At 34.2% G+C, this 13695-nt stretch overlaps 1 protein-coding gene across 4 annotated transcripts in view; it reads right to left on the bottom strand.

Moving 5' to 3' along the window:
- The window catches only part of LOC117175109, a 416485-nt gene that overhangs the window by 400230 nt on the left and 2560 nt on the right, over positions 1-13695 (bottom strand). The window contains exon 1 of one of the 4 annotated variants that reach the window (XM_033364661.1): positions 1144-1162. The exons of the other annotated variants lie outside the window; for them this stretch is intronic. The gene's annotated coding sequence lies outside the window, so the exon portion shown is untranslated. Of the gene's footprint in view, positions 1-1143; positions 1163-13695 lie in introns of those variants that run through there. 4 annotated transcript variants of the gene reach the window in all.

Below are 13695 nucleotides of genomic sequence, written 5' to 3'. Positions count from 1 at the left end.
AACGATTGTACCTGGAATATTCTGTTAAACTGATCGTCCTTATCATCGGCGCTCTTGGAAGTGCCAAGCTTTCACTTGCTAATAGCCTAAAAAGCATCCCTGTGTGTCAACAATATGCTTGAACACTTGCGGAAAAAATGCAGAAGGCGGTTGTCCTTGGGTCACTCCGTGTGCTTAGGGTGCACGAGGCTTTTGCTGGATCGTCGTATTGATTCCTTTGCAGACTGTAACCACCTATTTCACGATTGTGAGGCGTGGTTGTGGTTGAAATTTTACCGCGATTTCGCTAGAAGCGGGTGCAATTTTTCAGATTAGCACCCGCTTCCGGTGAAACCCTGCGGTTGTCCTTTTGACAAATTTTTAATTATATATATCGTACTTAGAAAATAATAATTGACGCAAAACATTTTATAGGGAATTTGTCGAATCAAAGATCATTTGAAGAAAAAAATATTTAGTATATGACAGGAAAAGCAAAGCGTAGCGTGCGCATACAACTGAAATCATTTACAAAGAACGAATATTGCTTTATGTGACATCGCAATTTGGATAAAATCTCTTCCTGTTTTGGATTATTCAATGTCCAGTCTTGAATTTATTATATGACCTAAAAGGAATAATATGTTTGATTAATATAGCAACTGTTCTTAATTTTCTTTTAATTAATATACTGATACTGATTTAAATATTATACAGTTCCACTAATGGAATATTTTGAAATTCATTTGCCCTCCTTATCATCAATGATAATTTAATATAGAAACAAATGGGTTAGTTTTGTAAAAAAGGAAACGCAAAAAAAGAAAATTATACATACGGAATAGCAGGATTTGTTAAAAATAAATTGCTTCTATTCACTTAACTCTACCAATTAACCTCAAACAAATTTTCTTCTATAGTGTCAAGTTTTTTAAATTTCACTTAGCAGGCACATTTTTTTTAAGTAACATAACGTGCATTATTTGTCATTTGATTCCTTATTCAACAATTCATATAATAAGGTTATCGATGGTAAGTGCAACTTGTATTTTACACAAAACAGTCTAAAAGTAAAAAAAAAGGTATTTAAACATTTGCTTATATGTGATTAGTTATAAACTACTGTCCGATGATTCACAATAAGACAATAAGAACAATACATACCTCTGGAAATTTCCTATCTTCGGATAGAATATTCTACTGATTCCGTAACCATAAGTTGATGGGTTTTCAAATTTTTAATAAACTTCACTTGCAATCACAAAGGTTAGAAACGGCCGTTATTTCCATCCACGCCGATGGATCAGATTGAACCGTGATCCAACCCATTCATGGTGTGGCCGAAAAACGTTCCACTTTCGTCAAACTCGCTCATACCAGTTCCACGGCCATCGATGGAACTATCGAAATATAGTACTGAACCGCTAGCTACTTCTGTCAAAAGTGGAATAGGGAATAGAAAGAGATGGAAAAACGAGAAGGTCAACCTGTCTTTTTCTAAGAATGATAATTAGTTATATTTTGGCGTCCGTGCCTACTCAGTGCTTTTTGCTCAGCACTACCTGTATCCCTAGTTTTCTATACCTGGGTCCCCCTTCAAGTGTCCATTTAAATTTTTAAAAGGCTATTTCACCCAATAAATCTAGGCTGTGAGGTCTTTGAAAAGGTGTGTTAGTAGTATATACTATAGTGTTAGTGAAAATCGGTGTGCCTATGCCAATGCGATTAGGCTACCAAGTAGACCAACTGAAAGGGATTAAAAATCCAAATATAAAATTGGTAAAATTTTGAAATTATCTACGAGAAGGTTAGAGTTTCAGTATCTACGGGTTTCGATTATTTCAGAATTCGAACTTTTTCTTTTGGATGTTTAACCCGTCGTGGTCTTCAGGGGTCCAAAGGATCCCACGCAAATTTTACGACTAAGCTCCATCAAAGTGGAATTTCAAAATTGAACCAGTGAGACCATTTGCTGTTGTTTGAAGGTACTGCAACAAGTTTCGAAGGGTTTTAAAGTTCAGCGTGCCTCCAGCCTGCCTCTGGCATCGATTATTGCTGACGTTTTTTATTTTTTTTATGGGGCCCAAAAGACCCCGTGTCACCATATTGCGACAAAATTGTCAAAAATATTCAATTACAAAATTCATTTTTTTGTGTATAAAAGTGTATTTTAAAATATAAATAAAGTTGTATGTGTATCTATATCTATATTAAATTGCCGACAAAAAAGGTGTCTGCTCTGCAAGAAAAAGAAGGATAAAAAAACAAATACCTAATGTACATCTGGTCTTCGACCTATGTACGATGAGCATCGCATGCTAATTTGCACTAACTGTAGTCTCGGAAACGATTACAAAATATTTTTATACTGTAGAATAAGATTTTTAAATTTTTTATTATAATTATGCATGAAATAATACAATTTTTTAAAAAGCAGCAGTTTTTTCACTTTATTTTGCATGCTCAAACTTCTCTCATTCATTTTTAAGTTTCGTACACATTTTTCATTTTAATCTTCAAAATAAATATAGTTTTTAAAAACCTCGCTATAAAACTAATTTTTTCTTAAAAGTATACTACTTTGACAGTAGAGACTTATACGTTTTTTTCTTTATATCAAAAATTAAATTTTTTACGAATTTTTAAATTAAACAAGTCAACATTTATGATTTGTAGAAAAATTATTTCTTCTGTCTTACGATCACGGCAAAATAAAAATAAATTAGAGCTATCAATTCAACTCCATTTATTTTTAGAACAAAAATTAAAACTTCGACGTTTCTTTTTTTCTACAAGTCATTATTGCCTTGTCGGTCGAAGAATGGTTTGATTTTGTGTTTCCAAATCTTTACATCAAGTCAACATTTTTCCATTTTTTTTGCTCACGTTTTTTTTTAAATAAGGAATTTGAATAAACAATACAAACTGTTGAATTACAAAGAATAGACCTTAAACTAAAGTCTCGCGCAAGGATCAAGTCGATACGCTAAAAATAGGGGAACTGGCAATCGGTTTTCTACGGTGGGGTCCATTGGATCTCCTATGACCATTCCGTTATTTTTCGACGGTATCTCGTAAATGGAATGAGATACGCCAAAACAGACAAGATTTTTTAATTCAACCATCAGTGCGGTTTAAGTGCTTAAAATCAGCACAAGCTGCCACTGAAAAACGCACTGGCGGCCCAGTGACGATCTCCAGTGCGTTTTCAGTGCTTTTTCATCGGCAGGGAACTGTCTGAAATTTGAGGCGAGAGTACCCAATAAGATACACTAAACTCATATTTTAGATAGTTTATTTCGTGATACTGAAAGGTCGTCAATCGACAAAAGAATGAAACATGACTGAGAAAATACATTCTACACATGAGAAAAATTACTATTTAGGCCTATATAACTTACTTTTACGTCTAGAAAAGTTTTTCCAAAAAGTCATGTGCAGTTGCAGTGCAGTGCCATGGACAGGGCCGGCGCGTAATAGAGTGCAATGTGTGCGGGCATACGGGCGGCCAAGCTTGGCTCTTGGTGGGGGGGGGGGGGCAAACTGCACTGAATATAAACGGCACCAATCAGGGTTTGGTCATTAACAGGCGACTAAATCTCTTACCGCAATAAAGTTTCTAAGTGGGCCTTTGCTCGTGCCTTTGTCTTCTGGGATTTTCCCTCGATTTTCCCTGAATTTTCCTCTGGAACCCATTTTCTCTAAAAATGTATCAATAATCTTCCAGCATGAAGTATTTCTAGGACAAATAATTGCTGTTCATTTACGAAATCGAAAGTAGAACTAGGTTGAATAGATTGAAATACTCAAAGCTCTCGACTTAGATGTAAAAAATATTCGGGGACAATGCTACGACAACGGTTCTAACAAGCGTGGCCAATACAAAGGAGTACAAAGCATAGCCTGCACTTAGTTGTAAATGATGTTACCAAAGCTCATGTAGAAACGGTAGATTTCTTTGGCAATGTACAATAATTGTATAACTTTCTTTCCTCGTCTAAAAAGAGATGGGATTTGTTATAATTTTTTATCTTCCACAATTAACAGTAAAACCGCTATCAGGGAAGCGATGGGAACTTTGCGACACCACATTGATAAGCTTCATGATAGTTTAATTAAAATCTCAAAGGAAGACAGTGAAATCTCAGCTAGACACCAAGCCTTATACTTAGCAACAAAAATCAAGAGCTTTAAGTTCCTGTGTTCCATTGTAATATGGAATGAAGTTTTATTGAAGATTAATATGGCCAGTGAACTTTTGCAAGATCCTCACATGAATCTCTAGGAATCAGTTAAAATTCTTGAAGATTTAAGTATGTTTTTTAATGAAAACAGAACTGATGAAGACTTCAAAGAATATCTGACTAAAACTACATATTTAGCTACAGCTTTAAAGGTAGAAATTAGGTTTAAAAACCTGATGGGTACGCGACCAAGAGTAGATGATCCCGAGAAAAGTTTTAAAGTTGATTTTTACTTCACAATCTCACATGAGTACAAATGAAATTTTGACGTTCATGCTAAAAGAAAACTTACATCTCGTGTTACCAAACACGTTCATAACACACTGAATTTTGAATAGTTTGCCTTTATCTGTCGCAAGCGCGGTTCTTTTTTCCCTAAACACCCGACGAGTAGTTAGTCATATCTTCCAATTGAGGGAGACTTCGGTGCCTTGTTGGTTATTTGGCTTTACTCTCAGTTCACGATAGAACCTTCTTTCATATGTCTGAAAGTTTCGATTTTGTTGCCTTCGTACACTACTTTTCTTGTACCGACGCAGTCTGGCAGTAAGAACATCAAGTCTCTGTCGTTGAGAGTCTAAAATTTCACCCAATATTGCTGGTGTTAATGTCTCGATGTACCGAGGGTGGATGATTTTAGTAACATGGTTTATTAGCTTTCTGGTTCTATTTCCTTTTTTATAATTAGTTAATCGACCCAATTTGCACGTTACTTTGCTGACATCTATATCCAACCTGATCTTCCATAGTGGATCTCGATCCCTTGCTGGGACAAAAACTGGATTTGCAAGCCTAGTTTTCCGGCCAAACGTTCTAACGGTTGCCACAGCTGTACAGTATACAAGTGTTTGCACCTATAATGCAATTTGTGCTACGTTCAAATACGTAGGTAAAACCTTGCTGTCGAGATGTACTATTAGTGCACGCAGATCATTTGTGATGTTCATTTTGGGCAGAGAATGCCTTAGTGTTCATTCTGCATATCTGAACTCTAGTAAAGCAAGACCAAATCTCTTTTTACGGTCCTGTTGTTTTCTGGGATTTCCCAGTCTTCGTTGTCCACATCTTCCAAGGCGAGTTCATCAATAGGAAGCTGCTGTTCCACTTCCATTTTGATAGAAACTATTTCAACAGCCGAAAGCAGTCTGTTTACAGATATTGAGCATTTTTGATCTGCCAGATTCTGCTCATTTATTTTTGTGGCTAACTCTGGGTATATAAGTAAGAAAAGTCTATTGTGTTCTCTCCTCACACTTTGCTCACATTTCCCTGCCAAAAAATAAAGGCGCAAAACATCTGTGTTCATATGGTACGTCCATTTTCATCGCTTTTTTGGTTACTGAAGCTCTGCTTCTGCCTCTGATTGTATAAGGCCATGCACCTCTGGAGGATGTGGTGGTGTTGGATCATCAATAGGTTGAGAAAGAACGTCAATTGCTCCTGCTTGACCGTTTGACGCGGCTTCGTCTAACTGATGTTCATTTCCGTCGTTTTTCCACGCCAAATCAACCTGTTGTTTACTCTCTGTTGCTCGGTCTTCTGTAACGTGTAGATTAGGCCTGATGTCCTTCACCTCAGCAATAAGATCTCTCAGTGAGATTTTTTGTATATTAGCATGCTTTACAGCAAATTTCGTTCTTAAATTGTATCCTTTTTCCATTTTCGTTTCATACTTCGCACTTTCGTAATAGAGACGCACCAATTCCTCTTTCATTGTCGTATCCCAATTCATGCTCTCCCACAGTATTTCTGTCGAGGTGTTTGGCTGCAAGTAGCTAACGCTAGCAAAAGCATCCTCAGCAGGCACAGTTGATGTTCCACTGCTTACCGTTTGTCACAGATGTTCTTGCTGGCCAGCTGTTTGATTAGTGAGATATGCCTGACCATCTCGCAGCTCACCATCGCCACCGTCCCGCATGCTGTGACCCCCAGTTGTGGCTCCAGGACCGTCCCGACGATCCTCGGGAAGCTACAAGCGTTTCAAAATCTTTAATATGCTCTCCATTTTTCATTTATGTGTTTTGGTGTTCTACTTAGTCCCTCTCCTCTTCGTTATCAGCCTATTTGGCATACGAAACCCTGCCAGTATAAATGCTACCGTCAACATTGCCGTCAAAGTCATGGAAGGAAAAAAAATTATTATTATTACACCATTAAGCCATTTTCCTTTCGGGGTAGGCGTGACTCACTCGGTGCGGAAGGGGGTAATGTGAGGAAGGGTATAACATTTTTGGATTGATCCAGAATTCTCGTGATGTTCATTTAAATAACAAGTTCGTTCCGCAACACTGCTCCGACCCAGGTTGCTGATCAATCTCTCTACCAATCACCCTAAGTGAAGATCCACACAAAGTCGTCATGTGAGGTTCCCCACTTGGGTCCATTAGTATCCAAGGTCTTTTGTTTCAGGCGTCATTCACTCTACTAACACTCTTTTCATCAACTATTTGTCGAAATATTTTTCTGTCCTGACATACTACTCTAGCTTCTTTTATGCCCATGTATTTTTTCATGCAGGCTCTTGAGTTTCTGTGGCTTATGTCTCTTCTAACTAGGGTCTCATTCACACATTCTAACCATTCTTTCCGCGGTCTGCGTCTGGGCACGCTGTCATTTACTTTACCTTGATACACTTGATTCGTTAGTCGTTCATTTGGCATTCTCTCAACGTGCCCGAACCATCTTAACCGATTTCTTCCCCATGTGTCTACTAACGTCTCTTCTGCACCGCATTCTTTGAGAATTATTTCGTTACTCACTTTGTCCATCAGAGTTTTCCCGCAAATCATGCACAAGAATCTCATGTCAATAGCATTAACTTTACTCTTATCTTTTTCTTCATGGGTCCATGTCTCGCTACCGTATAGTACAGTCGGTATAAATATAGAGATATGTATTTACATTTTAGCTTTATTTGATATATTTTTACTTCTGATAAGGAACCCTGCTCTACCAATAACCTTCTCACCTTCGTTTATGCGCCTATCTAAATCCTCATCTATCTTCTCGTCCCTAGTGATTAAGCTACCAAGGTGTACGAACTTATCAATTTATTCAATTCTCTCATCATTTAATACAATATTGCATAGTGTTTTCTTACTCTTTCCTTCGAACACCATAGTTTTTTTTTGCGTTAATTTTGAATCACACGCTCTACCTGCTTGCATTCAGTTTATTCAACATTCTTTGCAAGTCTTCGATGGACTCTGCCATAACAACCTTGTCATCTGCGAACGCTAACCCACGTACCCTTACTGTTTCAGGACTGCCCAAAGTTTACTTCTATCTACCTTGTCAAAAGCTTTTTCCAGGTCAACAAATGCACAGAAAACGTTTTTTTCTACTCTCAAGCTTTTTTCTGTTATTTTCCCTAAGCTAAATATTTGATCCGTACATGACCTTCCTAGCATAATCCCACTTTGGACTTCTTAAATCTTTTCATCTGTTATTTTCATTACCCTACGAATAAGTGTTTTTGAGTACATTTTGCTAACGGTACTTAATAAGCTTATTCCTCTGTAATTATTGAAGTCGCTTTTATCTCCCTTTCTTTTTTATATTGGTACGATAATCGCTTTCTTCCAATCGTCTGCGACGTCTCCCATCTCAAATCATAAATTTATCAATTCGCACAGTCTATGCCTATAAATTTTCTCTCACTTATTATCGTTGCTGGTATCGTTTGTACACAAATATAATTTTTTTTATTTTCAATGTTGTTTTTCACAAATAAAACAAAAACTACTTAACCTACAAAAAAGTAATTCCTGACAAATTTGTTATTCTTTTTTGAGTGCACAATTTCTATTGATTTATCTCTTTTCGTATCTTGCTTTGTTTGACCACAAAATGGAGTTATTACTTTTTCATTAGTTTTTTTTGTGATCAAAATTTGCATTTTCGATTTTTTGTTAGCAAAATTTAAAAAGTTGTTTAAGCAATCTTGTAGGACCTTGAAAAAGTAACATTTTCTTTTTCGACTTTTTTCCATATCACGCTTTGTTTGGATTCAAATGTTCATTTTCGTTTTTTTTTATTTCGAAAAAAAAATTTATAATTTATAATTTTTGATTTAAAAAAAAAAATTAACAAGAATAAATTTATCCTATTATTGTGCACTATAAATAGCTGTCGACAGAATTTTCACAAATTGAAAAAAATGGTTTTAAAAATGTTCAAAATGCTCTAACTTTTTATAATTTCTTCAAAAAAGCTGGCTAACGAACTCGGCTATTCTTTTCATATCCTTCAAATCTTTCATATCCTTTCAAATCTTCTGTTGACTCTTTCCCATATCACACTTTGTTTGGCTTCAAATGTTCATTTTAGTTTGGTTTTTTGGATTTTGAAAATGCTATTACTTTGGGGTGATTTTTCTTTTATCAAAAAATTAATGATAAATTGTTCCAATTTTGATCTACAATAAATAGCTACAGAAAGAATTTTCAAAAATTAAAAAAAATTGGTCTCAACAATTTTCAAAATGCTCTAACTTTTTAAATTTTTGTCAAAAAAATCCGGCTAACGAACAAGACCTTTCTTTTCATACCCTTATAAAGTGTGCCAAAAGGCAATCCAATCGAATAATTCCTTCAAATGTTACGGTGTTTACAGACTTTTTTCAATGCGTTTGATACGAGGTCCTTTAGAAAATTTGCAAACAAAAAAAATGAAAAATTATTTTTCTAATAGATTAAAAAATCTCATTCAAAATTTTCACTAGATATCAAACATATTTCACAACTATGCCAATTAAATTTTTCGATCAGAACAAAAGCTTTTTCAAAATTTGAAACAAAATTTTCCTATGCGTTTCAAACATGTTTGTCAAAGTTTCTAGTGCAGGACAAAAAGACTTGCAAATTATCCTACTGAAATCTCCAATTTCGATAAAATATAAAAAAGTTATATGCTTTTTAACATTTTGTAAATTTTTAGAAAATGGAAAAGTCTATTTTTTTATAGATTAAGAAATATCAATACAATTTTCTACTAGATGTAAAACATATTTTAAAACTATTTCCATGAAAATTTTCTATTAGACACTTCAAAAAGTTAAATTATTTTCCAAAATATGCAATTTGGAATCAAATCCTAAGTCTTAAAAGTCTCTATTTATTAAATTTAAAATAAATTTATTTTTATTAACATTATATTGAAAAACATACCTACTTTTTATATGCTGTTAAATTTGGTCTACATCGTTTTATTTTTAAAGAGAACCGACTTTATAACCTAATTATCGAGCATGAAGCACGAGTGTCACGATTATTGAGTATGTAAGCGTCAAAGCCGCAGACGATTTGAGAACCTTCTTTAAAAACAAATAAAAGACAATGTCAGTTTCAAATTATAACTGTAGTTCGTTTGGGGATGGAATCACAAATTTCAAATTAAGTTACAATATTTATGAATATTTGAAAAAATGTAGTTGAAACATACGCATGACATATACGAAAACGAGCCCGAGGCGCGAGAGAGTACCGCGAAAATGTGCCCGCGCATCTGGCATATTTTTTTAAATGGCTATAGCTTATTTTAGTACTGCACTCAAAAAAATATTGTTTTCATAATGTTACAATTTCAGAACATTATTCAAATTATAAATTTAAATGAAGTTTCAATTAAATTGGGTAAATTGTATTTTCATTTTGAATTAGAAGAAAATGTATTTCATTAAATTTTATTTAAATTTTTTATTTCACTCAATTTTATTTACTTTTTAAAATGATCTAACTTTTATTCCAATTTTAAATTATGTTTGGAAAATAATGTTTAAAATTTGGCTAAATTTCTAAAATACGAAAATAATTTTCTTTAACTTATTTATTCAGTATCTCGAAAATTTCTCTTTTAAAAGAAAAAAGACGAGGAATTAATTTCATTTAAAGAAACTTCATTTAATTTTGAAATTTAACTACATTTTATTTAGATTTTGAATTGAAATATATTTTATTTAAATGTTAAAGTCAACTAAGTTTTATTTACTTTTTAAATTTATCTAAATTTCATTTAAATTTTGAAATAAGTTTAAACAAATAATTTTTGAGAGTTAACTGAAATTCTAAAGGACGAAACAAATTGATCAACTTTACTTATTCAGTATCTCGAAAATTTCTCTTTCAACCCTCCATCACACATGTGGGTCGTTTACGACTCATTCAAATTTTCCCGCTTAAGTATCTCCGAAACCAAAAGATGGTAGTGTTTGACCCCCCTCCCTATAAAAACTTCTTGATAGTGGGAATTGAACTGCAAAAGAACGCTTTGATTGATTATTTTGTTTCCGAGGAAAAAAGATTTCGAATCAAGCTTGTACTTTAAACGACCCACCTTGTGTGACCGCGTTAGTGCTTCGTTACGATTTGGATGAATCCTCATTTGCAGATGTATACCTACAGATATCGCTCCTTGAATTATTTACTATTTACTCTCATATAATTTTTTTAAACTTTTTAACCAAGTTTCTTATTGAACTTAGATGATTATAAAGTTTAGTTTTAATATTTATTTATTGCAAAATTATTAATTTATTAACTAAATTTCAACTTTCAAAAGTTTTTGTTTATATTTAGACTTTTATTTTGAAAAAGTTACATATTTAATTCTAAAAACAATAGGGACATGTAGCAGAAGCTCCGAGGAATACACATTCATTTTTCTAGATTTTTGAAAAGATTTTAAGATAGAAAAAAGAATAACCAAACAGAAACGATCCACCTGTGTGACGGTAGCAACAGAAAAAAAACCTGTGTAAGTAGCCTGAAAAGCATCCCTGCGCGTAAACAATATGCTAAAACACTTGCGGGTAAAATGTAGAAGGCGGTCGTCCTTGGGTCGCTCCGTGTCCGCAGAGTGCACGAGACTTTTGCCGGATCGTCGTATTGATTCCGTTACAGACTGTAACCACATATCTCAGGGTCGTGAGACGTGGTTGTGGCTGAAATTTTACCGCGATTTCGCTGGGATCGGGTGCAGATTTTTAGATTACCACCCGCTCCCGGCGAAATCCTGCGGTTTTCCATCTTGAAAAAACGTCGGTTACTACAAGAAAGTAGGTTTTTCCTCGTCTCGATCGGGGACGAGTACCCTGCCGAGTACTTGTCGGAGCTTGTTGTGTCATGGGGGCCATTGGGTGTTTATTCACTCCCAAAAGTGAGGAAATTTTGTTGGTGTTAAGAGTAATGTATACCCGGAACAGAGAGACAAGGGGATAAGAAACAGATATTGAATCTACGTTTGAGACACTTGGTGGTCCTGAAAAGGACCGATTGTTTTGTAAGTCGACTTTTGTGAAGCATCTTGAACGTTTGTTTACACCGAAAAACCAAGACAATTCAGAAAAAGGGCACCTGATCGTTTCTCAGACACTTGACCTTAATTTTTTACCTTTCCAAGGTCACAAAAACCATTTTTCCACAGGTATTTTTGACGTGAAATTTCCCGCTCTTTTCAAATCCGCAGATAAAAATAGAGGTTCTCATTTAAGAAAAGGGTCTTCTGACTGTTTCTTTTAACCCTTCGTCACACAGGTTTTTTTTTTTGCTGCTTCTTTCACACAGATGGGTCGTTTATGTCCGGTTTAGGAACGGGCGATACCGATGCGATACTTTAAATATCGTGTACCAAGTACTCGATACTTCGATTCTCGATACCTATACTTAGAGGGCCGGTATATCGAGATATCAATACTTTTTATATTAATATCGACTTTCGGCGACTTCTTCGATTCCTATATTTCAGCAGCTTGCTGTTACACTGAAAAAAACGATTAGTTGGGATAACTAATAAAATTGATGTGACAAATATTTTAGTTCGTAAATAATGGTACTGCTATTTAGTTAGTTGTAAGAACTATTTTTGTTAGTTGGGGCACGAGTAGTTGTCATTACTATCTGGAGGTAATTGAATTTACTAATACAATTAGTCATATCTACTAACGTTGGTATGACAATTTTGCTTTTGTTACCGGGACTAATGAAAACAGCTGTCACTATACTATCGAAATCGAAATTAAAAAGATCCCAGTGGGCATACGGGCATATTTTTTGGGACGTCTTAAGGATTCTGATGTCAGTTCAGCCGATAAAGCGTTCCAACAAAATATGTCGCCATGCCCATTGGGATATTTTTATTTGCAGATGCACTCTATAGGTTAGGATTTCCAGTAAGACTTACCATAAAACTCGTTCGGTTCCGCAATATCGTATACATATCTTCAAAACATTCGATATAATTCCCGAAGCCTAAACTTTCTAGCACTTCTCATAATCCAAATCCTTTATATAAAAAGGAGACTTGAAAATATGGTAATTGTTTGTAATTCATAGATATAATAAATTAATGAATAATCCATTATTCTTACAAAAATCAATATTTATTTATTGTATAATCTTTTGAGTTTAATGATAAACTTCGTTAAAACGTTTTAAAAAATTATATGAAAGTAAATAATTCAAGAAGCGATATCTTTACAGAAGTTCGTGCGATATTCATACAACGGCTTTTCGCAGATCGTGCAAGAATACGTTTTTTATCCTCCTTAGATGCACATATAGCACACCTTTTTCTTTTTTCTAACTTCGTAGCTAAACATCAGGGTGGTCAAAAATAACGTATTTTCGAATTTTGACCATCCAATAATAGAAACTAAATCTTCATAGTGAATAAACTCTTGTGTATTTTTTTCAGATTTTAAAAATAATAACTGAGCGAGCGCATGGCATTCAAAATTTTGGGTTAGCGGGCGGAGCAGTTAACCACTCACTTTGAACTCAGATAGTGAGACCCAGACTTCCACTTTTCCAATATTTTCCACTTGTTCTACGTTCACCCCTTTAGATTTCTTAGGAATTTAGATATTATTCCGAATTTTTTCAATATTTAAAATTCTGAAGAAATAAGTAATATATTTATAAGAATAGTGGAATAAAGTGTAAGAATGATAATGGTTTATAATTTTCAGTATTTCACTTGTTATAATGAATTCAATTTATGTAAATTTAATTTAATTAACTAATTATTAATTGTTTGAGTTATATTTTCGAATCTATTTTTTTTCTGAAATCGAATTTCTTAAGGGCATGTGACACAGCTAAAAACCTATATTACCGACCTCACTTTTTCAGTTCACTGAATGTTTTTTTAAACCTAAGAACTTTTTTTATAAATAAAATATCGAGCTGAAACTTTGGAAAATGTATTAGAGTACAATAAAGTACGTTTAGGTACTGCATTTTGGCAGGAACTTCACTGAAAATTATTTTATCTTTTTTCTGTACCTCGACATTTTTTGAACGTTCCAACTTTTTTTATACATAAAATATCGGTCTCCAACTTTGAGAAATGCAAGGGCCGAAAGAAAACTACTTTTAAGTACAAAGCTTAATAATAAAAGATGTAAAAAAATATATTTTAACAATCAATTCCAACGGCATCAGCCGGTAACGTTGTACACGAAAATACGAAACCT

This window comes from Belonocnema kinseyi, chromosome 6, assembly GCF_010883055.1.
Source record: "Belonocnema kinseyi isolate 2016_QV_RU_SX_M_011 chromosome 6, B_treatae_v1, whole genome shotgun sequence".
Taxonomy (NCBI): Eukaryota; Metazoa; Arthropoda; class Insecta; order Hymenoptera; family Cynipidae; genus Belonocnema; species Belonocnema kinseyi.
This window is presented reverse-complemented; position numbering and strand designations above follow the sequence as displayed.